At 39.9% G+C, this 26,106-nt stretch overlaps 1 long non-coding RNA gene across 1 annotated transcript; it reads right to left on the bottom strand.

The window, feature by feature from the left end:
• Positions 1 to 9,857: 9,857 nt before the first annotated feature.
• Positions 9,858 to 24,374, bottom strand: LOC125321585. Its single transcript, XR_007201600.1, has 3 exons — positions 24,155 to 24,374; positions 16,433 to 16,480; positions 9,858 to 9,995 (listed from the first exon to the last, which is right to left on the bottom strand). It is a non-coding gene; the product is annotated as an uncharacterized LOC125321585 (long non-coding RNA).
• Between the last annotated feature and the right edge of the window lie 1,732 nt (positions 24,375 to 26,106).

Here is a 26,106-nt window from a genome sequence, read left to right as displayed (position 1 = left end):
AAGGTGACTGATGTGTAATTTCTACCATTTCCCTTTTCCATCTCAGAAATACATTTTATATTCGATCTCTTCTAGTTTTCTAGAGTTGTGCCATTTCCCAGAGATCCTGAAAGAACAGCCATTAATGGCAAAGTTCTTCCAGCTTTCAGATGTTTTAAATTCCCCAAAATGAAGTTTATCAGGCTCATGAAATCTGCGAACAAATCATAAGTCTCTCTGAGCTGTTTATTCCCTTCTCTAGCTTTTTGCTGCCAACTTCAATTGTGTATCATTTTTCTAGTGGAGACTGACAGCCAAGAGGGCATGCAGTACTTCAGCTCTGTGGGCATCCTCTCACTATGAAGAGGCCAATATTTTTATTTTTTTTAACCTCATATTAGTGTACTTCCAAGATGATTTCTTGTTATCTTTTACATTCTTTGCTAGTAAGCTGTGCTTCACATTCCCCCCTATATGCTAAAGCTCTTCTTTTATTACCATCTATAATAATGGGTAGCTTCCTCTAAATTGAAGTCAATGAAGAACTTTTGATTTACACAACAGAGGTCTAATTAAATTCTCTGTCCGTCCTTTATATTGGGTTAGTTTGGTTTTGTGCCTTTGTTACAATTTCATTAAGGAATTTTTAGCTCTCCAGAATTTCTTGAGGTTTATCTCATCTCTGTGAGTGTATGATCTACCAGTTCTGAGTATTTTAGCCTTCGTTGTCAAATTTATTATGCTAATTTTGTTGTCGTTATCAATACTTTTGTTTCTAAGAGCAGTTAATTTTTCAATTTTCAGACCCAAGTTATTCCATTTATCTGTTTGGGGTTTTCTTTCTTGCTGGATAGAGTTGTGTTTAAATCACTCAACTTTTCTCTATATTCTGTAAAGAAAATCAAGAATTCTCAAAAGTAACTTTAAGGCATGTACTGATCTCCCCTAATACTCAACAGCTCACAGGATCCAGTGTCAAGCTGCTCATACATTTTCTACAGGCTTTGATAAATTCCTTGTGTCTGGAAGAATACCTAAGACCTGAAGCAAAATATGGTCTGTGGCCTTAAGGGTTTGACATCATGTTGCCAAACAGAGATCCTACAAGGTACTTTAAACAATTATATCTTTTTTCTTTTTTCTTTTTTTTTTTTTTCATTCTAGCACAGTCATCCAACATGCTGTTCTTATTTCTCTTCTGTGTGTTTTTTCATACCATGGAATCCCAGAATGGTTTGGGTTTGAAGGGACCCTAAAGGTTATCTAGTTCCAAACCCCCTGCTGTGGGCAGAGACCCCTCCCACTAGAGCAGTGTGTTCAAAGCTCTGTCTAACCTGGCTTAGGAACACTTCCAGGGATGGGACATCCACAGCTTATCTGGGCAAACTGTCACAGTGCCTCACCACCCTTATAGGAAAGAATTTTTTCCAACCATGTAATCTAAATCTACCCTCTTTTAGTTTAAGGCCATCCCCACTTTGTCCAATCCCTACCTGCCCTCAGGAAAAGTTCCTCTCCAGCTTTGTTGTAAACCCTCTTTAGGCACTGGAAGGCTGCAATAAGGTCTCCATGGAGCCTCCTCTTCTCCAGGCTGAGCAGCCCCAACTCTCTCAGCCTGTTTTCATAGCAGAGGTGCTCCAGCCCTGAGATCCCCTTTGTGTCCCTCTGGACTCACTCCAGCAGCTCTATGTCTTTCCTGAGGTGAGGACTCCAGAGCTGGATGCAGCATGGCAGATGGGGACTCATGGAAGAGCAGAGGGGCAGAGTCCCCTCTCTCACCTGCTGGCCATGCTGCTCTGGATGCAGCCCAGGATTTTTTGACTTTCTGGGCTGTGAGCACTCATTGCTGACTCGTGGTAGGTCCTCATCAACCAACATCTTCACTCAGGGCTGCTCTCAATCCATTCTCTTCCCAGCCTGTTTGGAACAACTTAATATCACTGAATAATTGTAAAAAGAGTAACACAGTAACATCTCTAAATCTGTGCAGATTTCCAGATGCATTTCCCACAAATACTTTTCTAAGACAAGATCTTTTAACTTTCTTGATTTTCTCATCTACACACATGTATCATCATAAGCAGTCTTCAGTAGAATTGGCTCAGTGATGAGGACAGAATAAATCTCTTTATCTCTGGATTTTATGGAAGGAAACACATTTTAAAATACTTTTTTTCTCTTTACTTCTTTCATGCTATGTTACTGACTGATTTAGGCAATGGAGCACAGTGGTCAACTGAATCTCCCAGAATCTAATATTAAAAGATGGAAATGTATTTGTATTTAACTATTTTCTTCCTATGCTTGTTAATGACTTTGATTCATTAATGTCACAGCTTTTTTTCTAATGAAGGTTGTGTCTAATTTACTCTAGATAATTTTGATTTAAATGGTAGAAATGTTTAGTACAGCCACATTTCTGCATTGCTAAAGATACTCTAAGAATATTATTTTACCTCAAACAAAGAGAAAGAATATAACATTTCTTAAATGAAAATAGGTTTGAGACATGAATGAAAATAATAAACAGTTCTGTAGCAACTAGAGAAAATTCTTATATTTTTATAGATATTATTAATATTTATTCAGTTTCAACTTATTACTGAAATTTTCCCACAGTGCCTCCCTTCTAAATGTACTGATAGTGTAATGCAGTTTTAAGGGTCTGGTGGGCTCCTCACATCTTGTAGGTAGAATTTTTGTAGTTACACTTTTCAGATTAATCTGTTATAGCCAGCAGAGATATTAGAACCATAGAATCATAGAAAATGCAGAGTTGGAAGGCACTCATCTGGATCATCAAGTCCAACCCCTGGCCCTGCAGAGGACACCCTGAGAATCACACCTTGTGCCTGAGAGCATTGTCCAAACACTCCTTGAACTCTGTCAGGCTTGGTGCTATGACCCCTGCCCTGGGCAGCCTGTTCCAGTACCCAGTCACCTCTGTGTGCTAGTCTTGTTTGATACTCAATTTTGTCATTGTCAATTTTGTCATTGAGAAAGCTTATTTTAACACTGAATTCCTAAAGGTGCTTCTATGCAGACAAAACAAATCCAAGAAACTCAGGACACAAAATCTTCCAATTTATCTGATTAGCCTTCCATCAAAAGCAGTGTTTCATCTCTATTTATCCATCTCAGGCTCAAGAGTCTATCTAATACACATCCTCTTGTACCATTGTGCATGGATAAGTGTCAACATTTCCATTTTTACTGTAAAGATATTAGCAGGACAGCTTGGTTCACTTTTGTATTTTTCACAGAATTTGCTCACAGAACTACTGCAAAGCCATTATATGTTGTTTTGGTGGGCGTTTTTTGTTTGGTTGGTTTTGGGTTGCAGTTTTTTTGTTTGTTTGTTTTTAGGGTTGTGGGGTTTGAGGTTTTCTTTGGCCTTATTGTCTTCAGGGTTAGTCATATCAGCACATAAATTGTTGTGGAATGAATGGCTTAATTTGTCTCTGACTTTCTTGAAAAGCAGAGTCTGGGTTTGGTTCTTATTGCACATCTACTTTAGTGTTGATGCTTAAAATGTGATACTATTTTAAAATAGTGGCAGTGATTGCTGTAAGTGTTTCTTCTTTGATGAAAAGAGAGATGTAATAAGCTAGGACATGTATTTCCTGCAGGCACTGAAGCACATATTTTCTGACACATCAGGGCTGCAGTGCAAAGAAGCTTCATGCTAACAAAAAGTTTGCAGCAGATAATTTCTCCCTGTGACCCTGGTGCGGAGTGCAGGCACATTCTGTGCCACTTTTTCAACTCCACGTACATCGGATGGGAATAAGGGAGCATTTGATGACTTCCCTGGGGATTCCATCCTGATGGAGTTCATCTTCCAGTTTATAAGCCTGATATATTGGATGAGTTTTTATATAGGCCATTCCAAGTCCTTTAAATCAGGGTGCCATACCAGAAGGATGGGGTCCACATCTTTCCAATTCTAAAAACAAGAAGGCATCATATTTGGTGTGTAAGAACTCTTGGTCCCTGCAGTCAGTAACTGCTGACTCAAAGCATGAATGAGAAGTAGCACTTTCCAAACAAATATGAACAGAAGTTTTATTTTAATTCTTTGTGTCGGTTCTGTGTCTCCTGCAGGTGGGTAAAGACAGCCTATGTATGCACATCTGTGCAGTGGGAGCAAGGAATGCCTAGCCATGGGCAGGCATTCCTTGGAGAGGTTGTGCCTTGGGGAAGACTACTAATTCTCATACCAAACCTCTCTGAGACATCCCCTGGCAGGGTGAGTCTTCACAGTGTCTCACAAACAGTTAGTTCTGGGTGACCTTGGGCTGTGAAAGGAAGGTGCCTTTCTGTACATGGCTCAGCTGAGCCCTACTTCCCTTTTAGGTTGTTGACCTTGCTCTGGGAAGGGATAGGTGGCAGCTTCCTTCACTTCTGTGAGTGCAGAGCCTGCAGTTGTGCCTCCTTTGCAGGAAGGGAATGCACTAGGGGTTGGTGCCTCTCCCAGCTCCTCTGCCTCTCTTCATCTGGGCTCCAGGACAGTCACTCGAGGGCCATTCCCGCTATGGGCCCCAGGATTTGCTTCCATCACTGTGCTCTGAGCACAGAGGTGCTGTATTTGTGCATGCCAAGGAATTATAGTTATGCATTACAGCAGATGTTTTATGGTAGTTCTGTAATTAGCACTCGGCACTATTATGCCAGAGGCACAGATTTGATCTCTTGCTCTCTGAGCTGGCAGGGGATGGGAGCACTGCTTGGGCAGTGTGCAAAACCCCAGATGGGCAGGGAAAAGGAATATTCTTCCATTGCTCTGCAGTGGCCCTTATAGTTAATGACGATGGTCTTTTGTGCTCTTATGCCTTTCATTTAAGGATCTCTGAGTGCTCTGCAAGCATTAAGCAAGACATTCTGTTCCCCAGTGGAACAGCCAGTGTGGGGAACAGGGGGATCTCTCCATCAATTACCTCTGGGCCATAACACAGCAGCTGTCCAGCAGGGTACAGCAGAATTTCTCAATATTTTAGGATGGACAGCAAACAATACAGCTTTCAATTAAAACCACAGGGAAAATTGAGGTAGGAAGAATGCACTTAGGAACTTGCACTCAGCCAGAGCATTTGGGCCAGTGTTTCTATTTTGAGGCCAAATTGCTGGGTTTCTTAATCCAAACACATCTTGCATCAGCAGCAGCCCCTCCCAGCCTCTGACACGATGATGGGTCTTTGGCTTAGTGATTCAGGGAGAAAAGTGCCATTCCCTGCCTGATCAGGGGCCCACAGACTGGCAGTGGGAATTTCAAAAGGGCCAGACAAATGATCTGACTCCACCACTCAGAAATCAAGACTTGCATCAGCAAATGTGGATTAAGGCCCTTGTGCTGCAGCCATTACGTTGAGCTTCCAGCCCCATTTAGCAGCTCCTCACAGGACACAGTTTGCATTTCATTCGATTTTTGTTGGCTTCCTCTACTGCTTCCTTCACACTATTTAGGCCTACAATATACTTAGAAGTGTTTTTCATCTCACATGTTCAGCAGCGTTTCCTTGGTAAATTCATAAAACTCAAAGATGCTCATTAAATTTGCTCGGCTAAAAGATCTGTGAGAGGGTTTTTGATTCACCCTTTCTTTCATTTATCACTTTCTCTCATCTCTTACATGTCTGTCTTCATTTCTCTCCTTATTTCTATTTCTTGCATAGATTATTTTATTGTGATTAGTTATACTCTTATGTTTTAGCCATAGGTCAAATATAATTATTCTTTGCTTTCATCTGGGATCAATGCAGAGACATACATTTTATACCTGTAATGTTTTTTTCTCCTATATTACAGATTTTGTGGCTGTGTTGATGTAACCATTCATGTTGAACTGTTTAGTGATTCAGGACTTTTAGGCTATTTTTTTATTTCTGCAGGATTTTTTTTTTTTTTTAATGTAACACTTGGATGTACACCTTCACTTTTATGTTGATACTGTGTGCTACAAATGCCAGTGTTGATTCTTTGTTGTTCTCTGCTGTTCAACAAGTGCAGCAGCTGCAAGCAGGTTGGTATTTCCATCTCAAATGCTTGAAATCCAATACAAACTGTAGATTGAAAAGCCACTGTATTATCATTTATTTAGCTAAGTTGTTGACTACTTCTCCAGAAACAATCAGCAATCAGAGGACATTGCAGAATTTGAGTCTGGGAACTCTGAATGCTAAATGACAAATGTAGCCATTCAGCACAGCACATCAGAATTGTATTACCACTGGCTACCACCAAATTTTCCTCCTGCGTGTATAAAGCCTGGTGAGGTGATCCAAATTGTCCATGCTTGATTTGTTTTGATTATAATATGAACTAATATCAGGCTTGTTGTCTTCTGAAATAGCCTCGTTGTCTTCAATGCAAAGTGATGATGCTGTAGCATTTCCTTTCTTTGGCGTCTCGCTTGCTAGCACAGTGGTCTGGTGAAAACAGAACACAGATGCTTTCTTTGCACATGGATGATTTGGGAATAACTCCATTGGAACCTCATGTCAGTTGTAGATCAGCAATTGTACCAACAGCAAAAGTCCCTCTGCCAGGTTCTTCTGCCAAAAAAAAAAAAAAAGCCACTGTGATATTTTAACCTTTCCTTTCTGTAGGTTTCCAGTCAGCTGGTGAAATCAGAGATATTTTTCCACCTTTTCTGCATGTTGTCACAAATGTATTTCTCAGTCAGGGAACATGAAATTGTAAAATCACAGTACCAACATATTTTTACTCTGTAGCTCTGCTCTTAGCAATATTGGTACAATTACCTGGCAAAATTTTCCTGCCTTACTTTCAAGAAAATGTCTGTACACCCCTCTGAATGCAGCCACCTTTCATTCTCTTGTCTACATTTTCATGTTATTTTTCCTGCAAAGCAGTAAAAGCGCAGCAAGATCTGAAAGTGCTGCTTGAGATACTGTGATACAAAATACGCAGATGATTGAGGCTATCCCATTAATTCTTTCTGCTATTTCCCACTGAAAAGTAACCATCTAATCAATACAAAATCTGCACGTTTATCCATTGATCATACTGTGTAGGGCAAACTGTGCTCTGGTGGACAGTAGTTGCTCTCCTCTCATGTGTTCTGTTCATGATGCCTAAGGCATCAATGTTCCCTGTGCAATGGAAATGAAGTGACTGTACTTGGAGCACCTTTTTCCTTCCTTCATTGCCACACATCGTGGTTAGCTGGCTGCGCAGCTCTGTACATAAATACTGTATCTAATTGCCTCGTGCTGTTATGCATCACGCAGATATCTGTGCACAGAAGACACACCTAGGCAAGTTTAAGTGTTGTCTCGTTTCCATGGATGGTGGATCATTTCCAAGAGAATGCTTGCTGCTGTTGGAGCTTCACCAATCCGGAAAAATTACTGACATTTTCTTTGGTGGCTCTGTTAAAAGGGATAAGAACAGTAACTTTTGGGCGAAAGATTTCCCCTACTGTGCTGTGAGGGTCTGATCCAGCTTTCAGGGTCCTGGCACAGAGGCACAGCATTTGTAGAGGCTGATGGGCTGGGCTTGGTGAGCAGCAGCTCATCAGCCCCCCACAGGGGCCTGTCCTGCAGGTGGGCTGGCACCTTGCTCTTATTCTTGTCCTAGAGATTAAGGAGTCATTTTGGGTTTCTGGGTGCTATATATAGCTATTAAAGGCTGCCAATGGTCCCTGGCAAGCACAAATGATTTGATTTCTTGTCAATACTTAGGGAATTTCAATATATTGATCTGTATAACTCATGGCCCTCATGGGCTCCGCTGAGTGAAAGTGGGCCATGCTCCACAGAGAGAAACTGAGCTGTTTTGTTCAAGAGTGTGATTGCTATATAAATATACGTATCTAATGCTCCTTTGGTTCTACCTTTGACATGCTGCAAAGAAGGCAGCATGCAAATTGCAAATATTGCTGACTTGTAATAAAGTGACTTCCTTAGGCAGCATCAAGAGCAAGATAAGTAAGGGTTAAACAGCATAAAAACAGTTTTATCCCTTCTTTCAAGTTACCCATGTATTTGATTTCTTTTGTGTTATTCTTTCATTTCCTTCCATGATTATTTATATCTGGCTTAGAAGGCAGAGCTTCAGTGTTCTGGGCATTGGACAAACACAGAACAAAGGCAGAGCCCCTGTGACAGAGGCTTTGCTTTTTTTCATCAGTTTGTTGTAGCTTCTCATGGAAAGGCTGCCTTTTGACAGCTATAGACAAAGTACGTGTGCACCTGGAAATTAATGGAAACTTATGTTCTTCCCACCCCCTATTTCAGCTCTCACCAAAATATTTGCTTTAACTTTGGCTATAAAGAGAAGAAACTTTCTTGGCATTTTTCAAATTCAATTACACAGGATATTTCATTCTCTTGTTTGCTTTTAGAAGGAAATAATTAGCAGCCATTTCTGTTTTCCACATGGATCTCAGTATTCTGCAAGGAAGATGACATTATACCTGGGTAAACAGCAAAGTGATTATCAAAACAAAGTCAAATAAAACCAAGGAGGCTTTCCTTTGCCTTCAGAAACTCTTGGTACTCTGCAGCAGCATTTCATGTGTAACTGAATCTTTTCTTCTCAGATTAATTTCTGTTATTGCACATGTGGCTAAATATAGAATAATCAAAGTAGTTTTAGGAGTAGTAATTTATTTACAATAATTTTATTTGCCTTAATTCCCTTGTGATTGCATTGGGTTTAATTTGTGCTAGAGCAGCCTGCATGCAGAAAAATAGCTTTAATGATTTTTCATTATGGAGATTGTACAGTGTGCTTTGTTCTCTGGAATTTGGCAACAACCGTTCCTCCTCTTCCTGAGGTCAGAGTGATTTGAGCTTGAACTAGCTATCTAGAGAGATCTGATAAAGAAATTTCATCTGTGTGGGTGCTGGCCAGCGCTGAACAGAACCCTGGGTTTCAACAGAGACTAATCTTAACTCAGGAGGGAAAATTCAGGAGGGTAAAAGTAATCTGCTCTTTGGTGACAGATCGCTGACAATTTGCTTCCACTGGCCACCTCTCTCTTCCTGCCTAAACTGTCAGAGTGCCATGGAAGAAAAAGCCCTTTGTGCCTGCCTGCAGAAAGTGACTGTCATCACCATTATGAATGGTATTTTACATAAGGCTTGTAAAGATCAGCAATTACTTCATCCTTCCTGCCTCCTCTTTGTGCCGGTTTCTCTTCGTGCTGCACCCAGCTGAGGTTTGGTCCAAAGCACATCTGCTTCCCTGTCGAGCAAGTACCTCTAAGAGTTTGCCTTGTACTCCAGCTCCTTCTTTCTACTCATCTTCCCAAATTTGTGAGGGAAAACAGCTTCCGCTTCTCTCCCTGTGGGTTGGGACCAAGATTTGTAGCTCTGTTTTTGACTTGGAGCCCTAACTCAGGCTGAGGTGCGGCTGTAGTTGCTGCCCGTGGCTGCTTCAACCCCCAGGAATTCTCGCTGGAATGGGCGAGATGATGAGTGGGAGATGTGACAACGGGTGCGTTTGGGGAGGACAGAGGGGTGGAAAAGGATGGGTGTATTAAGGGGTGTTGTGAATGACAGTAAGGGCATAAAAGTTGTATGGTACCCAAAGTGATGTGAAGGAGCTTGAAAATTGTGGTTCCAAAATTGTGGGTTTTTTCCTGGATTAAGAGGAAAATAAAATTATTTTTAGAGTGGAAAACTCTAAAAACCCTTGAACTTCCAAAAGTTTTTAGGTGTGATGTTATACTGCCTGTGTGGGGCCAAGGCCTTATTAAAACTGAAAATCAGCTCCTTGTCTGCTTTGGCTCAGATTTGGGCTCAAACTACATCTTCTCTCAGGCACTGCAGTCTTATGAGTCAGACAGTGTTTAAGAGTTTAATTGGAGGGGCTGCTGTGGTGTGCAAGTGTAGCTGGAGCTCAACAAAGGTGAGCTCTAGATGGAGCAAATTTCTCTGGTGAGGTGTCGTGACAGATCTGGGAAACAGAATATTGGTGAATCCAGTCCAAAATGAAAGGGCATGGCTTGAATCAAATTGTCTCCAAAGTCTTCCTTTCTTCCTTCTATCCTGAAATAGGAAACATAAAACATAATGAAGATTTTCCTGTATAAAGCATCTGGCTTAGGCAAGACACTTTGATTTCCATTGAATAGCTTTGTCACATTAAAATTCTCAGTCCCTGCTAGTCAGTGAGTCAGACAAGTGAGGGCAATAGGGGTGAGTCAGGGGTTTTATGACACAGCACTGAGTGAAGATTGATGTGATGAAGGTACCTCTGGTGTGGGTGAAATGGGTGTTAAAATCACTTTGCGTAGACAAAGCTTGTTATGAGAGCGATGTCTGTCCCAGAGACACCAGGAATGGATTTTTCTATAGGAAAGACAGTCCGTGTGAACAGCCAGCAAAGATTTTGACTGCTCATATTTTTTAGTGGCTCCTTCCCACACTTAATTTAAACCTCATGAATTTTAAGTTAATGACTTTTCTTGTTTTCAAGAAATAATTTAATTTGTGGGTGATTTTTTTAAATTAAAAAAAAAAAAACATAGCCAGTATATTTACAGTTAGTCGATGGAGAACCTCTCAGTTACTTAAACAAATTGTTTCCTGGGTTCTGTGTATTACAAAGAGAAAGTATTAAAAGCTTAGATTATCATACGAATTTAATAAAAATCTTACAAATTGGAAAGCAGCGCATTACTAAGCCAGAGGATAGGAAATCCTTTGATTGCACCTTTGGGTGCAATTCCTGCAGATAAGAAAAGTGGGATCTTATCATCAGTCAGGCTATTTACCTATGAGAGTCAGGGTTTCACTGATGCTTCATGTTTTTCTGCTATTATAGTAAATAGATTTTGCATTATTTTTCCCATATTTAAATTTAATCTCTTTATGCTTTCTGTATTCTATCCAGTGTATGATATTTATCTCATTTCCTTTTTAATTATTTGAACAATTGTCCTTCTAAATATTCTTGTTGTTATTGTTTTTAATTTCTTTGGAGTTGTTTGATGTTGGTGTCCATGTTCTTTACTGGTCATTTCCAAGGAGATAATTAGTTTCAGTCTCTTGCAAATTTTCTGGATTTTTCTTACTAATTTGTAATACAAGCATGATTATTTTTAAAGTGTTTCATGAGACTAATTATTTTTTTTAATTTGCAAAATAAATTACTGTTCACATTTATAAAGTACCTTGACAACCTCTCTGAAATAAGGGTGAACGTATTGTGGAATCTGGAGGAGGAAAGAGGTCATCCTTAACACCCTCAGAACTGGTAAATTTGTTTGCTAGAGAGCAGCATTAAAACAAATTTCACTGTGTATCTTTTTTAAAAAGAGGGAAGGATTTTAGAGCAGCAAAAAACATGTTTTGTATGTACTTAGCACGTGAGGAAATTTGGTGACACTCTTCGGCCTAAGACAAGTTTTTATTTTCTGTTCTATGGTGCACAAGCCCTGGTTGTAATACAGGTACTGCTGAGATAAATGTTCGTGTCCTTTGAGACATGAGCCTGAGGACACACATCTGCTGTCACAAGTGGCTTCTGTACAAGCAAACCCCAAAGTTCCAGGGGGTGGGGATTTCTGTGTGTCCTGTCCAGTTCCCAGAGGCAGAGCAGCTTTGTCTCCTGGGCACAATGCCTGGGGCAGTAATCGATGGCCGCTGTGCTTGAGCTGGTGTGTCCAGTCTGGCTTGTGCCATTTGGGGTTACTGCCACCAGCAGGTGACAATTCCAAGGTCTTCACACCACACGTTGCTGGGGGGTGTTCACAGGAGAAGGGTGCAAAGGTCCTTCACAACTGTGCAGAGGGGCAGGAACTCTGTCTCTGCTAGACAGGATTTCATCCCTTGCCATTTCTCAATGCTTAGTATTTCCAGCGCCTGCAGTTGCTTCCTAAAGCAAGTAACACAGTTTCCTCAGGGAATATTGACTCCGGGTCTAAAGCAAGGTGCAGCATTTTCACTCCCACTCAGCAGGTGATAAACCTAAAGATCTTTAATTCCGTGTGGGGTTTGGGTTTCTTTGTTTGTTTGTTGGGGTTTTTTTAACTGACTCCGTGATTTTGGGCAAAGCAGTGAGCTCACTATCCTGAGGTTTTAAGTCTGCAGAACTTAAAGGAGTAATAACAGGCTTCCTAAAGCTTGGGGGATTCTTCTTTCTGAGGAAAGTATGACTATTTTATGTTCTACCATATTATCTTATAAGTTCTTACTGTTTATTGCAGTAACACCAGGTTTCATGATATTTCATATTCCTTTTCCTCTTAATATTCCAGACACATGGCTGTATAAAAATTTCAACTTTAGCTGAAGTAAGTTTCTATCTCTTCCCCTATACTCAAGAAAGAAAAACCTTGATAAACTCTCTCCCTGAAGACTAGAAGAAAAACTAGGATAGAAATGAAGAGGACCCAACCTCTGTTCATTCTTGAAATTAGTAATTTGCTGGGAGTGTAAGCTGTGGTGTGTGTATGTGAGATCTGGCAGCATTACAAACATGAACAGCAAGGTGGGACTGTAAATGTTAAGTATGTGCAGCCAAGCTGATAATTAGAGAGTTCTCAGCAATTTGTCTTCAATTCAGAGGAAACATTTCTTGATCAGAGAGTGTTAACTGAACAAGTTCCAGGAAAGGGAAGCAACATAAAGGATGCTTTTTCCCTCCCTCCTCTTCCTCTGCCTCTCTATCCCCTTGGCATATTGTATCAGAGGTGTTAAGTGCAATGCTTTCTCTCCTTTTTATTGCAACTTTTCATTCTTACTAGCAACTAGAAATTAATAAGCTTAGTTTGCTTTCAGTATTTAAATTTTTTGATATGCTGAGCATTATTTCAAAAGTGCATGCGTGTGACCTTGGCAACCTTGCGAACAGGAAAATACAATGTACCTTCACTTTACTGCGGGTGCCAAAAAAGCAGCTGTAGTAATGTTGGTTTCACAGCATTGCTTTTTTCTTTCCTTTTTTCCCCCCCAACCCTCTGTCTGGATTATATCTCACATGTTTTAGATGAAAATGCATAAAAATACTTCTATCCTTGTATGTTCACTAGTATTTTCATGGTCACACTGTCAACGTAATTGGAAAAATGGAGCAAACAACATCTTGATATTTAACAAAATACTGTAAAAAAAAATAATAATCTTCTGCATATATCATTAAAAAGAAAAGTAGTATAAATGACTTTGAAACATTGCATTTAAAACATTAAATTAAAGGGACAAATCCCTGTGTGGAATAAATTGAACATGTACCCATTGAAATCAATGGAGCTACACAGGTTTAAAGTAATTTGGTATCTGGCCCTCTATTGGAATGCTAGATTAAGTTGGAATGACATGTACTTGAAAAAGTACACATTTCATTTGGGAATCTATAATGATCCTAAAAAAGCTGAAATATTCCCCAAAATTTGTGATTTGCACAAACTCCAACCAACTCTGCTTTATATTTTTGCACTGTTTTTACCTGGGAATATATACTTCAAGTAGTTCTCAAAATGACTGAAGCAAATCTGACAATTTATCATAATTGAAAGTGTCTTAGGAAAATGTCTTGGAGGCTCAATTTCCTGCTGAGAAAGGGAATGTCACTGTTGTCACTGACCTGTGGCTGTAAGAGGCACATGATCAAGAACTTATTAATTACAACATTAAATGCCAAATATATGAGATACCACAGACATTTTATTGGATGTGGGAACTAATCAACTTGCTACTGAAGTAATTCAATTCTGTGCAGGTTTATTATTCAAGCACTTTAAAGCTCAAGGAATGACAGCTGATATATATGGAGGAAAACTAAGAGAGACAGCAATAGTTCTTTTTAATTGTATTTATTGTATTGGATAAAAGTGATATACAGCTTTCCTTTCTGGTCTTGAAGTGATTTGTCTCATGCCTAATTATCACTTAACTATCAATGACCAGGATGGAGAAAGAACAGCCATGCTGAAAACCAGTGTTCAGAGTGAGTTGGCTGCAAGGCACAGGTGCCCTGCCAGCTTTAGGTTACCCAGCCTCCAGCACCTACAGGTTTCCAGCAGAGCAAAGAAGCAGCCAAGGTGAGGTGTCCCCTCAGTGCCATTACAGGCAGCAGCTGCCCATCCCCAGGCTGGGCTCCCCAGGCAGGAGATGAGCACTAAATGTTTAATTTAGCTCCTGGTGCTTTGGAAGAAGCGGGTGCATGCTTTTGCCTCCTCGCACACGGAGAAATTTCTGCAGCCAAACTTGTATCTGGCTGTCCAGGGATCAGTGCTGTGTGCTGATGGGACCAGTCAGCCTGGCAAGCTGGAGCCCCCTTGTCAGCTGAAACTGTGTTTTCCACAGTCTTTGTTTGCTTGTGAAGCATGTGGGATTCGGTTAGGTACACAAAAGAAAAACCTGCTGAATTATGTACCTCTGAAAGTACAAAGATCTCCTGTTTGTGGAGCACAGACGACCATCTCAGTAGGACAGGATTCTTGGTGGCAGATTTTTACTTTTTTCCCCCCAAGGAAATGTATTACATGGTGTAAGAAACCGTGCAACTTAGTGAAAATGGAAAGATGCTCATGTTCTGGAAGGATGAACTGGATGGTGTCTTCACAGATGATGCATCTCCTTCAAATGGGAATAATATGGCTTTATAATAGACTAAACCAGACAAATTGATTCTTCCTCAGTCCTCGGTGACTGGATGGTTATGATTTGAATTCATTAAAACATTTCTGATTTGTACTTTGTTTGAAAGTGAGATATGTCCTTGGCTTGGGAATGAAGCTTAGCTGGAGAACATGCCTTTACTTAGCCTCTGAAGCTGAAATTGTATATAAAATGTTTTATGTTTTGCTTTTGATTTTGAAATGCAGACTTCATTTCTGTTTACCCTAAGTTCAGTCATTCATGATCATATTGATACAAGTATTAAAGTCGTGGTAACAGAGTCAGTTTGGGGTTTTTTCTAATGTAACTTGAAAATCCCCTGTTGTTTTTCATCTAGTATGGTAGTAGAAGGACTGAAGTTTTGTTCAAGGGCTTTTGGGTTGGTTTTTTTTTTTTGTTGGTTGGTTGGGGAATTTTTCGTTTGTGGGTTTTTGTTTGATTGTTTGGTTTGGTTTTTTCTTTGTAATGCAGTAGCAAGTCCAGAGACACCAATAAAATATTTTTTTCCCCTTATATTATGGTTGCTCAGCTCTATTAGTATAGAACATCCATTTGTTTGCTGTCTAAAGATTTTCTAAAAGAAAATAATTATGGTATTTGTAGATTTTTCATTCTTTTCATACTGATTTGAATATAAAACCTCTTTAAAAAATTTATAATCCTCTGTGTTTACAGTGGGTTACCAAATTATTCCTCATGTTAGTACCTGAAGCCTTACCTGTAGATCAGGTAGGAGTTGGGAAAGAAGATGAATATTCACAGCAGCATTTAAGGCTGCATAAAATCCTTGTGGCGGTTAAGTCATATGCTTGCACAGATTAGCAGTGTTAAAAATAAACTAGAGAACGATAAGCAAATTTTTTTAACTACTTTTTACAGGTGATTTAACCACAGGAAACAAGGAGGAAGTGCTAGCATAATTAGATAAGCATTTCACTTGTAGTTAACAGTGATAAATGCAGTGATACCAGCTAAGTTTTGAGCTGGAATTTTAGGCAGTGTGCTAGCAAGGGGAAGTGTGCCCACAGGGATGTTCCTGTTACTCATTCCTAATGGAGCTTGGCTAAGGCAAGGCAGTGGATGTCATCTTCCTGCAGTGCCTCCTGGCCAGAACCAGCAATAAAAATACACAATAGATTTAATGCAGCTTGGCTGTCCTGTGACCAGTAAGTTTGCCATAGGCAGGGGCACAAAGTGCACTGAGCTTCTTCAGCCTTACTCTTAAGGCTTTTCTTACCATAGTCTTATGTAGTGGGCATAAGCTGGGCTGAAAATTACCCACAGAACATAAGAAAATACAGAATAGAATAATGAAAGCATAAATACTACCAGAAATGTAAGCAATCTTGCACTGAAGTAGAATTCAAAAATGCATTTTTTAATTTAATACATTGTCTTAAGGGATATGATTTTCTACTCCCCGAGTGTTTTCTATTTGACAGTGTCACAAGTTGTTACTCTTCTTCAAGAGAGCTGGAAGGCAAAAAGTTCTGGCCCCACTCTGAGGTATTTAACCAAGGCAGAGATCTTGATGATATTAGCATGGAGCAGTGTTGCTGTAGCCATGAATGGGTGAAGTTGATTACAGGAAAACTTAATATCTAAAGAAATCTAGCTATAAATTCTTTAGGTTCCAACCATCGGCATCTAATGAGTAAATTACAAATGAATTTCAATGAAAAAGACATACTTCAGTCACCCATCCAAAGAAGTACAATCCAAAATCCCTCTAACACCAAAATCAGAACAACCACACAGACCTCTCTTTCATACAGTATTAGTTTCTTTCTAAATGGAAATGAGATTATTTCTGATTTATGTTGGTGATGTCTTGAGCAGGTCTGTACCCATTTGCTTACCTGGTTTACAAGAGGTGTATTTTTCCTCTGGGCCAAATGTTGTACTCCCTGTAAAACAAAGGTTATGGCACTAACACAAGCTATTTCCTTGAGGCCAAATTCTACCCACAGTTTCTTGAATGCAGATCACTAGCATTACACATGGGTAACTGAAAATCTGAATTTACTCTTGAGTGCTCAGTTCAGTCAAAATTATTTTGCAGCTTCCCTGCTGATGGCTAAGAAATCATCCAACCCCAGTAGTATAGCTACCTTTTATTCAGCATTCCCTTCACAAATATAGCATAAGGGCTGCTTATAAATATACATGCTTTTGTTGAAAATTGCTGTTGAAATTCACTGCTTTGCATACTACAGGTATAGTGAAAGAAATATCTGAAAGCTCATAATTAACCATTCCTTTTGTTCAGACAATGCAAAGTGGACTAAGTTCTCAGACATTATATCCAAGATGCTATGCCCAAACTGTTTCCAGCTATTTTTCACACAATTTTGATTGGTTTAGGGCAGAGCTGTGCTAGTTAACATTCCCGATCATCCTCATCGCTGCCGATGCATTGTCGTGTGCTTCTGATCAAATCCTGCCTTGCTCTGAGCACAAATAATTCAACTCCCCACTGTAAATCTTTTCTAATTGGGTTATTTTTGTCTTTTAATCTCTTACTCTGAGAGTCACTAATGATTTTGAACTGAGACATGTATAATCTGTAGCAATTTAGCTTATCTGGCTTTTTAAGACCACTTATTTTGCTTTTAATCTTTAACAACCCTGTTTGGATTTAAGACTATGTGCACTAAATGACAAAAGTAGAAGCAGATTTGGCATCATTATGCAGTTCTTAACCTGGTGCTGAGGCCTGCAGCTGCAAAGCTTATGATGCCATCCCTGACTGAATTTTAAAAATAAATTGAAATCAACTCCAAGACAAGAAAGGTTGAGAGCTTGGATGATAAAGGTAGTAGTGTGTCATATGTTCATTACTTGCTGTGCTGCTGTAACAAATATCAGACTTGGTGGTTTTCCCTTGCCTGTTTGAATTGGTAGCTTCAGCCTAATTTTCCAAGATGAAGTGATTTGGATTAATAGAATTTTTTTGAGTCTAACTTTTCATAGGTCCTTATGGACTGCAGGCTAAATCAAACAAACTGCTATTAGTGGACCTTGTTTGAGTAGCTATGCATAAATTTGTTTTAGTGGAAAACAACAGTGGGTTACCTCAGTCTCATACGAGAATATGATCACTACCTTGGGCAGTAATTGGAAATCAGAGTAGAAAGACCAAGGATTTAATTAATTTTCAGGATCCTACCATATTAGGTTGCTAGATGCTCCTTTACAATATGAAATATGGATATGACAGTCAAATAGAGTTTACAAGCCCTGGATATTTGTCACATGTTTGAAAGGGATGGGCAGAATTATTTCACAATGTGTGACACATTACCCTCTAGTGCATGTCTGGGAGGTTACCGTGCTACAAACAGTTTTGATTAATCAACCATTCCTGTTAAGATGGGGTGTTTAGCAAAGCTGGAGAAATACTTCAGGTATGGAGGGCCCTTTACTAAAATGGGCTAAGAAGGATTTTCACAGCTGTGTCAGAATTGGTCAACCAGTGATTTGGTTTTTTATGAAAGGCTTGATTGCATCTAAGTGTGGAGTCATTTTTTGTGAAATGCAACAAGGGAAAAGAAGTTTCAGATGTGTTGGTTTATTTAACCTTCCCACCACTTCTGCTCTGCACAGTCAGACATATGTATGTCCAAGAAACTTTGAGAACCGTGAAGGGTGTCAGTTCACATGAAACAGCACTTAGACATGTTTCCAATCCCACTGGATTTCAAGTCAAGCCTCTACTGAAAGAGCATTTTTTTGAGAAGGATGAGCATTTTCATGTTGCAGTTGCCCTCTGACTCCCTGGAAAAGAAAATTTCCCACACTGGTCAAATAGGATGGATGAATCTAGAGCAACTTCAGAAAAAGCAGTATAGATATGATGTAATGAGTTACTTATGCTGATCTATGGGGAATTCTACTGGTTTCTGACTGATCTAGTTATCTTTGAAAATCTCAGCTAAGTATGCAAAAAATACTTTAAGTAAACATGTGCAGGTTTAGATATTTACACTATGTGCAAAACCAGAATTACCTGTAAAAGGAAAGAGATTGTCCTGAAAAAAAGTAATTTCTTTCTCTTTTGCTACTGTAAGTCTGTTAAGCGTTAACATGGACTAAGTTCCTGTTGTTGGTAATTTTACAATGGCTTTGAATTAGTGTGGGCTTGAGTAGTGCAGGGAGTGTGACAGTGTCAGGCACGTGGGGATGTGGTGCGCTCCCTCTCTCACTTGCCTGTCCTACAGCTCCTGACAAGGCAAGTTGAAGTGCTGCTGACCAGGGACTGGGAAACTGTTCAAATGGCTTTCTGGGCTGGGGAAGACTTGGGGAAAATGTGTTTGTGGGGAAATAAATGCATCTGTCCATTACCCTGCTGCTTTGTTGTCAATGATTATGACAAAACACAAATTGCCTCTCATCCTAAATCCATGTTATTGCAGGCTTTCACTGGATTGATTCCTTCAAATTCCAAATCTGTTGGAGTTGTTGGGTGAGAGAAGTAGGAAAAAGAAAAGGCAGGAAGTGTTTTGGGTTTTGCTAAGGTTTTTTTTTTGTTTGTTTGTTTTGGGTTTTTTTATCAGCAGGTAAGTCTGATGATAATTCTGATTCAATGTGGTGCAAAGGCAGAGCACATGTGGATGTAACCCCTCCTGAGTACACCAGCACTGGAGAACTGCCTTGAGCTTTGAGGAAGACAAGGATATGTTCTTCATGCTTGAAACTCTCTGAAGCAGCTCAGAGAAACTGAGCTGTGCTGGTGACGACAACTGATTTTCAGCCCTTTCAGCACCTCTGCAGGCTCCAGCAGGGCATGGTGCTTCCACTGTCACCACACAGGCTATGCTTTCTTTCCCTCTCCATCCAAATTTATTTGCCTGTGTGGCAGAGACTTTTCTGAGGACTGAAGGCCTCTTATAAATGGCAGCTTTCACCCTGCTTGAAATCTAAGAAGCAGCTTAACTCCTGCCTTCTGTGCTCAGTCTCTTAACAAAGAAAACAAGTCTCATTCTGAATATCTCCCTTTTTTGCTGGAAGGTTCGCACACATTAAAAATCCTCTGATTTAATAATATCTTTGGTCAGAGCTTAGTGTCTAAATTTGCTGGAAATAAGCAGAAAGACCCTTCTTTAAAATGGGAAGAAAGGTGGCTTAAGAAGTAGACCTTAATATTCTAGAGGCCTTTTTTATTAACTTCACATTTGAGGAAAAAAAATCTTATGACTTATGTCAGGATCTTTTGTTCACTTAATGAATTTTTCAAGGTATTAAAAATAATTTGTGCAATGTGATGACTATTAAGCTAGTAGGTGAGGATGGGAGTAGAATATAATTTCATTTAATATCCCATTTGAAATAAAAAGAATATTCTTAAAGGTTTTTTAAGAGAAGGAAATCTTTACCGATGTAGAAAAGAACCTCATCTTTGCTGGAAACTAAGCCACATGACATGGCAATAACAGCTCCGCAGGAAGAGTGGGAAGCATGTTGAAGATCAGTCTTTACATTTAACACTTCAAAAAATGAACCTCAGTGAAGACACCAGGCAGCCATGCTCCTTGCACACACTCATAATATATGTGTGAGGATATATAATATATGTATATACACACCTCACTCCTCCTCATCTTGCTAATTTCTGTGGGTGTTATGATTACAGACCAGGAGGAGATTAAACCCCAGAGCACAGCCACATGGTGGTTCTAAGAGAGTTTACTTTGGAAGTGTTAAATGGGTGATCTCCTATGTATGCAAATTAAAAGCTTCTGGGAGTACAGTGCATGCAATGAAAAGAAAATAAAGCCTTCTGCAGATGGAAAAAGCTATCTTATTAGGAATTAATAACTGTCTCAGTCCTAGGGAAATAAGAGAAAATGGTGCATCTATTTCTCACTGCAGCAAAATGTAATTAACATGAAGGTCAGAGGGCAAGGACATAGCATGCAATTAAGTCTTCCTCAATCTTGCACTACACAGGTAAACACAATATAAGCTTAATAATGAACAAATCCTCTGGTATCTAGCACACATTTTGAGAGCTCTCATTTACATGAACTCTGTGGGGAATCTTGTTTCTTGCTATAGCATATTTTGCAGTTCTATATAGAAAATTTAGGAGGACTCTAAGGACATTTCCCTCACATCTTTCTTGAGGTTTGCTCTGATCCCCCTACCACTGAAGCATTGCTGTAGCTCATTTTTCTGCATGTTACCTGAGATTTCGTGCTACTGCAGATAAGGCAAAGCTGTAAGAAGACTGCTGCTAACATGTGAAATCTGTGCTTTGAAGTGATAGTGTAATGAATATCTATGTTAGTTACTGCTGGATGCATCCTTTACCTTGCAGCTGTCAAACTACTTTAGGGGGTGACACCTGATTTTTTAATTTATATTTTTCTTGGACCAGGGCACTTGGTTGAGAATACGGTATTCATTACACGCCTGTCCACAAATGCGGAGTGGGAATGGATTCAGCTCTGACTGTGCTTTGAGCTGGAGGTTGGAGCAGATGACCTCCCAAGGTCACTTCCAACCTGAATTAATCTATAAGCTTAAGATTTGCATGCAGATCTCTGCTAGTTTTTTACAGTTCTTTTAGAGAAGAAAAATATTTCTGCTAAATATTGGACTTGACCTGAAGTATATTCAAGTTCTCAGAAGTGGTCTGGTTTTTATTCATGCCCCTCTGCCACTGCTTTATTTTCTCTTGTCTCATTTTCCTCCAAGAGCTTCCAGACTTGCCCTTGATTTCTGCCTCATAACAAATCTGACTAAGACCTGCTTCCCTTTTGCTTTCCAAACTCTCTCTTTTCTCTGTGGCTCTGAGCCCAGGGAGTAATATATAAAATGTTGCAAACCATAACAGGGAGACACAGCCCCTCGCAGGCATGGAAGTGGGATGCAGAGTTATGAAATAGCACCAGCAGAAAGGACTGCAATATTGTGAGCTTACCTTTCTGGGCAGCATCAGATAAGATTTATGCAAAAGGGCTCTCTGGACTTGGAAACATCAAGAAACAAATTAAAAGGGCAAATACATACACTAAATCATCCCCTAACCCCTCATGTCAGACCTCCCAACCTTATGCGGTGTATAACTGTGAATGGCAAGGTAGAACCTAATCTGAAAACTCTGTAGCCAGATTAAGTCTGAGTACAAAACTGACCTGGTTCATCTTTTCTGTCATCAGTGGTGGAGGCCCATGCAATAAATGCTACAGGATTTTTTTTTTTTTTTTTTTTTCCCCATGGACAGGGATTCCTTGGGAGCAGTCAGGAGACTACAGTAAAGGGTCAATGCCCTTCTCACAGACAATCTATGAAAATCACTACCTGAAAGAGAAAGGCGGGGGGGATAAAAAAATTGAAAGGGGGACAAGGAAAATTAGTGCAGATAGTATGATTTTTCTCAAAATAGCTCTGGTTTTTGAGCTTTTAACTTGTAACCTTGGAGTAACAGTAGGTGATAATTTTGAAAATTGGGGGAATTCCTGTTCAGTCTAAATTCTCCTGAGATGAGAATAAAAGCTTCTGCAGAAAACAATTTTGGTCTCAATTAAGATGGAAGCACAGGGAGGAGAAGAAGAAAGACATTTTTGTCTCTTTTGAAAAAGGCAAGCCTGAAATTCAGGTAGTAGGTCCTATTTGGCCAGGCATATGGGATGCGAGGCAGCAGGAGAGTAAGTGCCAGTGTGTGGTATGAGCTTACCCCCTTCACACTCCCATTTTCCAAATGATCAGATGTGAACTAAATTTCATGCACTCAGCTGCTAAAAAAGGTGGGGTTTTCTTTCCCAGGCAGTCATACTTTTTGCTGCTTCGAAGCAAGAAGAAATGAAGAGCCAATGTAGCAGCTAGCAAGGGGTAGTGCAGAGGGTGTGGGAGGTTACCTTTTGAGAAAAGGCCACAGCAACCCTGTGTGACACACCCACCTCTACCCTGGCCCCATCCTTGCAGCCTTGCCCCTGCTGTGCTGCCTTGGATCTTGGAGGAGCCCTTGTCTTCTACTTTGTTGGCTGCCAAAGGGGGCCAGTGCCGGAGGCCACCTCCCCTCTTATGTGGGGTGTGCCCTGGCTGACTCCTTTCACTGGAAAGGCTGCCGGAGCTGCCAGAAAGGCACAGCAGCTCAAAGAATATGGCCCTAAGTGAGGCAGCAGCTCTGCAAAACCTTCCTTTCTTCTTTATCTTTCAGACTCATTTATGCTTTCCATATATGTCAAAACATGTCAGATATTTCGAGCGTGATCTCTTGAGAACATGCTAATTCATGACTCGCTTAATATTCCAGCTCTTTTTATTGGATGATTGTGCTATATTTTACCCTCATCTTTTGCTCACTTGCTTTCTCTGGAATAAGTTGAGGTTATGTTTGTTTTCAGGGGTATGACTATATTTTGTCTGACAGAAAATAGGTGGTTAGTTTGAAATATCTGTTATTCTGCACCATCCCCCTTTTCTCCTAGAGAAAAATAGGGAGGTAGAAGATGATTGTACTGCAGTGCTTGCATTAGCAGGGACAATAGTACAGGTACTCTTGGTTTACTGAATACTATGTACTAAAAGGATAAAAAAACCCCAAATGAATCATAAGTAATTTAAAAACAGAATCAGAGTAAAATTATAATGAGCTTGAGCAATCCCGAAGAAGGTAGCACAGATGGATTCAGTATTTTAAATTTAATGTGAGAAAATGTTTTCTTGAACTTGTGGATTTGGTGGGGAGACTGAGATGTTTTAATATTAATAATCTGCACATAGCTGCATTGAACAAATGGTGATAGGGGAAATAACCTTACCTATATGCGGTAGTGCACATAATGAGACTGGTATTTACAGTTCTTTAGACCTATATTAATTTTACAGAGGAAATCTTGTCCTCTTTTTTCCTTCTGTGTCGGTATTTGCAATTTAATATGATCTCTAAGAGCAAAATGAGACTCCTGCACATACAATTTTGCTGTGGATCTCCTAGCTGAAGAATGATGGTGATAACCTGACCAAGTTTTTAATTTTTGCATGCAATCAAAGCTCAGTTTCAGTCATTTTGCTTATAAAATGAACAATGATATTAGGGAATGTATTTTCTTCATTATGGTTCAGACATCATTCTGAGATAGCTGAACAGAAGTGTACTGTACTTGTTATCTGAATGTGGTGACTCAGAAAAGGCATTAATAATAACTGAGCGGTTTTATTCTTATACTGACTGAGGGACTTGTGCCTGCTTGTTTTATCAGAAAGAAAAAAACCTGCATCTGACTGGTACGAATTTTGCCTGAACAAAAACTACAGGTTGCAGTCCAAATGAGATTATTTCTTTCAGTGCATATTGGTTTCATTTTCTAAAGTTTCTATGTTTTGAGAGCACGTACAGGAGTGACTTTAATTTGAGGCTTAAAGTTACTGCTTTGGGAGACCACGCTGCTGCGGTGATTGTTGAGCTCTCATGCATTTGTTAGAGCTCTGCTCTGTTACCTACCTGAGATCTTGGAAGTTGTTAGTGTTAATCTGAAGTCCTGGTGAATAGTGGGGAGGCTTTTATGCAACAGAGAGGAGGACAAATAGCAGCTGCATTCATAGAAACTTTTGCTTCACGTAAGGGCACTCACCCATGACAGCCGTTCTCCACCCTGGCACAGGACAAAGGTCTTGCTAATGATGCTGCTATCCAGTGCTCTGAAGGCTGTGGGCACGCTGTATAACTGCAGGTTGGCAAGGTCACGACACGATTAACCAAAGCTGTCTCTCACATCTCAACTGACCTCAATTCCAAAGTGGAACTCGCAGCGAGTCCTTGCTCCCTTCGGGCGCTGATCAGCTCTCTTTGAGTGTGTGGGAACGCAGGATTTCCTGTAGCACAATTCACAAAATGTATTGCCCAATGTGTAGAAATTGGAGAAAACTGCAAAAATTGCTATATTTACGACAAAGATGTGCTTCATCACTTAAGTATTAAGTATTTCCTTTTAATCTATATGTTTTTAAGTACGTGCAGTAATAGATCTTTCTATGTATAGAGGTTTCTGGCAGATATATATGTACAACTAGTTCATGCAAATCTCGGCAAAAGATATTAAAAATGGCTGTTTATAAATATAAATAGCCGAAGCAGGTATTTGCTTTACCATTACTCCACCTACTGGTATTGTGCTAAACTGACTGAGGTCTCAGAGCTTAATAAAATAAAGGAAATACAAGTATCCCCAGAGCATGGGCACTGAGTGATTAATTAAACAGCAATTTTGGGCAAGGATGGTTTTAAGGAATAAATCATGATTTATTTTGGATGGGTGGAGGTTGCACTACACCCTTCTGTCTATAAATACGTTTCCTTCCCGTTAAAAATAATTAAAACTTAATTTGAGAGGAGTCAATATTATAACACATGTATCTATATATTTATAACAGGAATGTGTGCACATATATTATTTGAATAATAGTGTAGAATTACCTTAGAACAGTAAAATATCAATTAAAATTAAGTCTTCCAAAAGCCGCAGCAATGTGAGTAAATAGAGTATGACAGTGTCTGAAAAATTACAGCAGGGAAAACAAACACTGTCACAAATGGACTATGAGCAGCTACTTGGGGCTGAAGTTTACAAGAGATGATTTCTTATCACAGTGTAGTTGCTGGAGGAGCCTGAGCTCCAAGATGTGTTTCAGACAGCCCACAGAAGCTGTCAGTTCTGCATGTCACATGGTCTGTGTTCAAGGGCAGTGGCTGCTTGTGAGGTCTAAATGAAATCAGGTAAATCAAACACAACTGGAGGGCCACCCTGGGCTCTGCAGCAGAAGAGAAAATGCAGCGGCAGTGTTTTGTTTTCAGAGGGTCTGTAGCTCCAAGATAGTTTGTGGTTGCCTGGTTTTTCATTCTTTCCACCCTCCCTGCATTAAAGTAATGCATCCTTTTGCTGGAGCTACCATAAAGAGCCCACCATGCAGTGAGACCTGTGGGAACCTCCTTCATCAGCAAATTTCCTGGACAAACTTAACCTGCTTTTTAATGTTAAAAAAAAAAACAAACAAAAAACTTAGTCCACTGCTGTCTGGAAATCTTGCCTGTGATATATGTGCCCATCACAAAATCCATGTCATAGATATGCTCATGGCCACTGCCCTCATTTGCTGCTTATTGGTTACCATCTTGATAGTCATATTTTCTTACTAGGTGCCAAGAAATTTCCTTCTTTTTAGCAAATTTTATAGCAGTGTAACTATGCAAAACAGAAGTTCTCCATTTCTGTGGCATGGTTTCCTGCAAAGGCCTGGTAGTGAACCTTTTCCTCTGTTTTTGTAGTTGAAAGTGTGACGAGGGCGCAGTCAACTTTTACTCTGCTGTACCACCTGGCACCAACTGCAAAAAGAATCTTTTTAGAGTTGGTTTAAGGGCTACTTATTTTTCTTTTCTGCAGAGGACTGCATGCATGCAAGGGCAAAGCAAAACCTGATCTCTCCACCAAAGGGACTTGGAATCCATGATGGATTTCCCTGCTGGCTGTAGTCACGTAACTCATTAAAACCAGACTTCTTACCTCAGCCTAAATCAAGGGTGAAGAGG

Source organism: Corvus hawaiiensis, chromosome 2 (genome assembly GCF_020740725.1).
Source record: "Corvus hawaiiensis isolate bCorHaw1 chromosome 2, bCorHaw1.pri.cur, whole genome shotgun sequence".
Lineage (NCBI taxonomy): Eukaryota > Metazoa > Chordata > Aves > Passeriformes > Corvidae > Corvus > Corvus hawaiiensis.
Note: the sequence above shows the minus strand (reverse complement) of the source record. Positions and strands in the feature narration are given on the sequence as shown.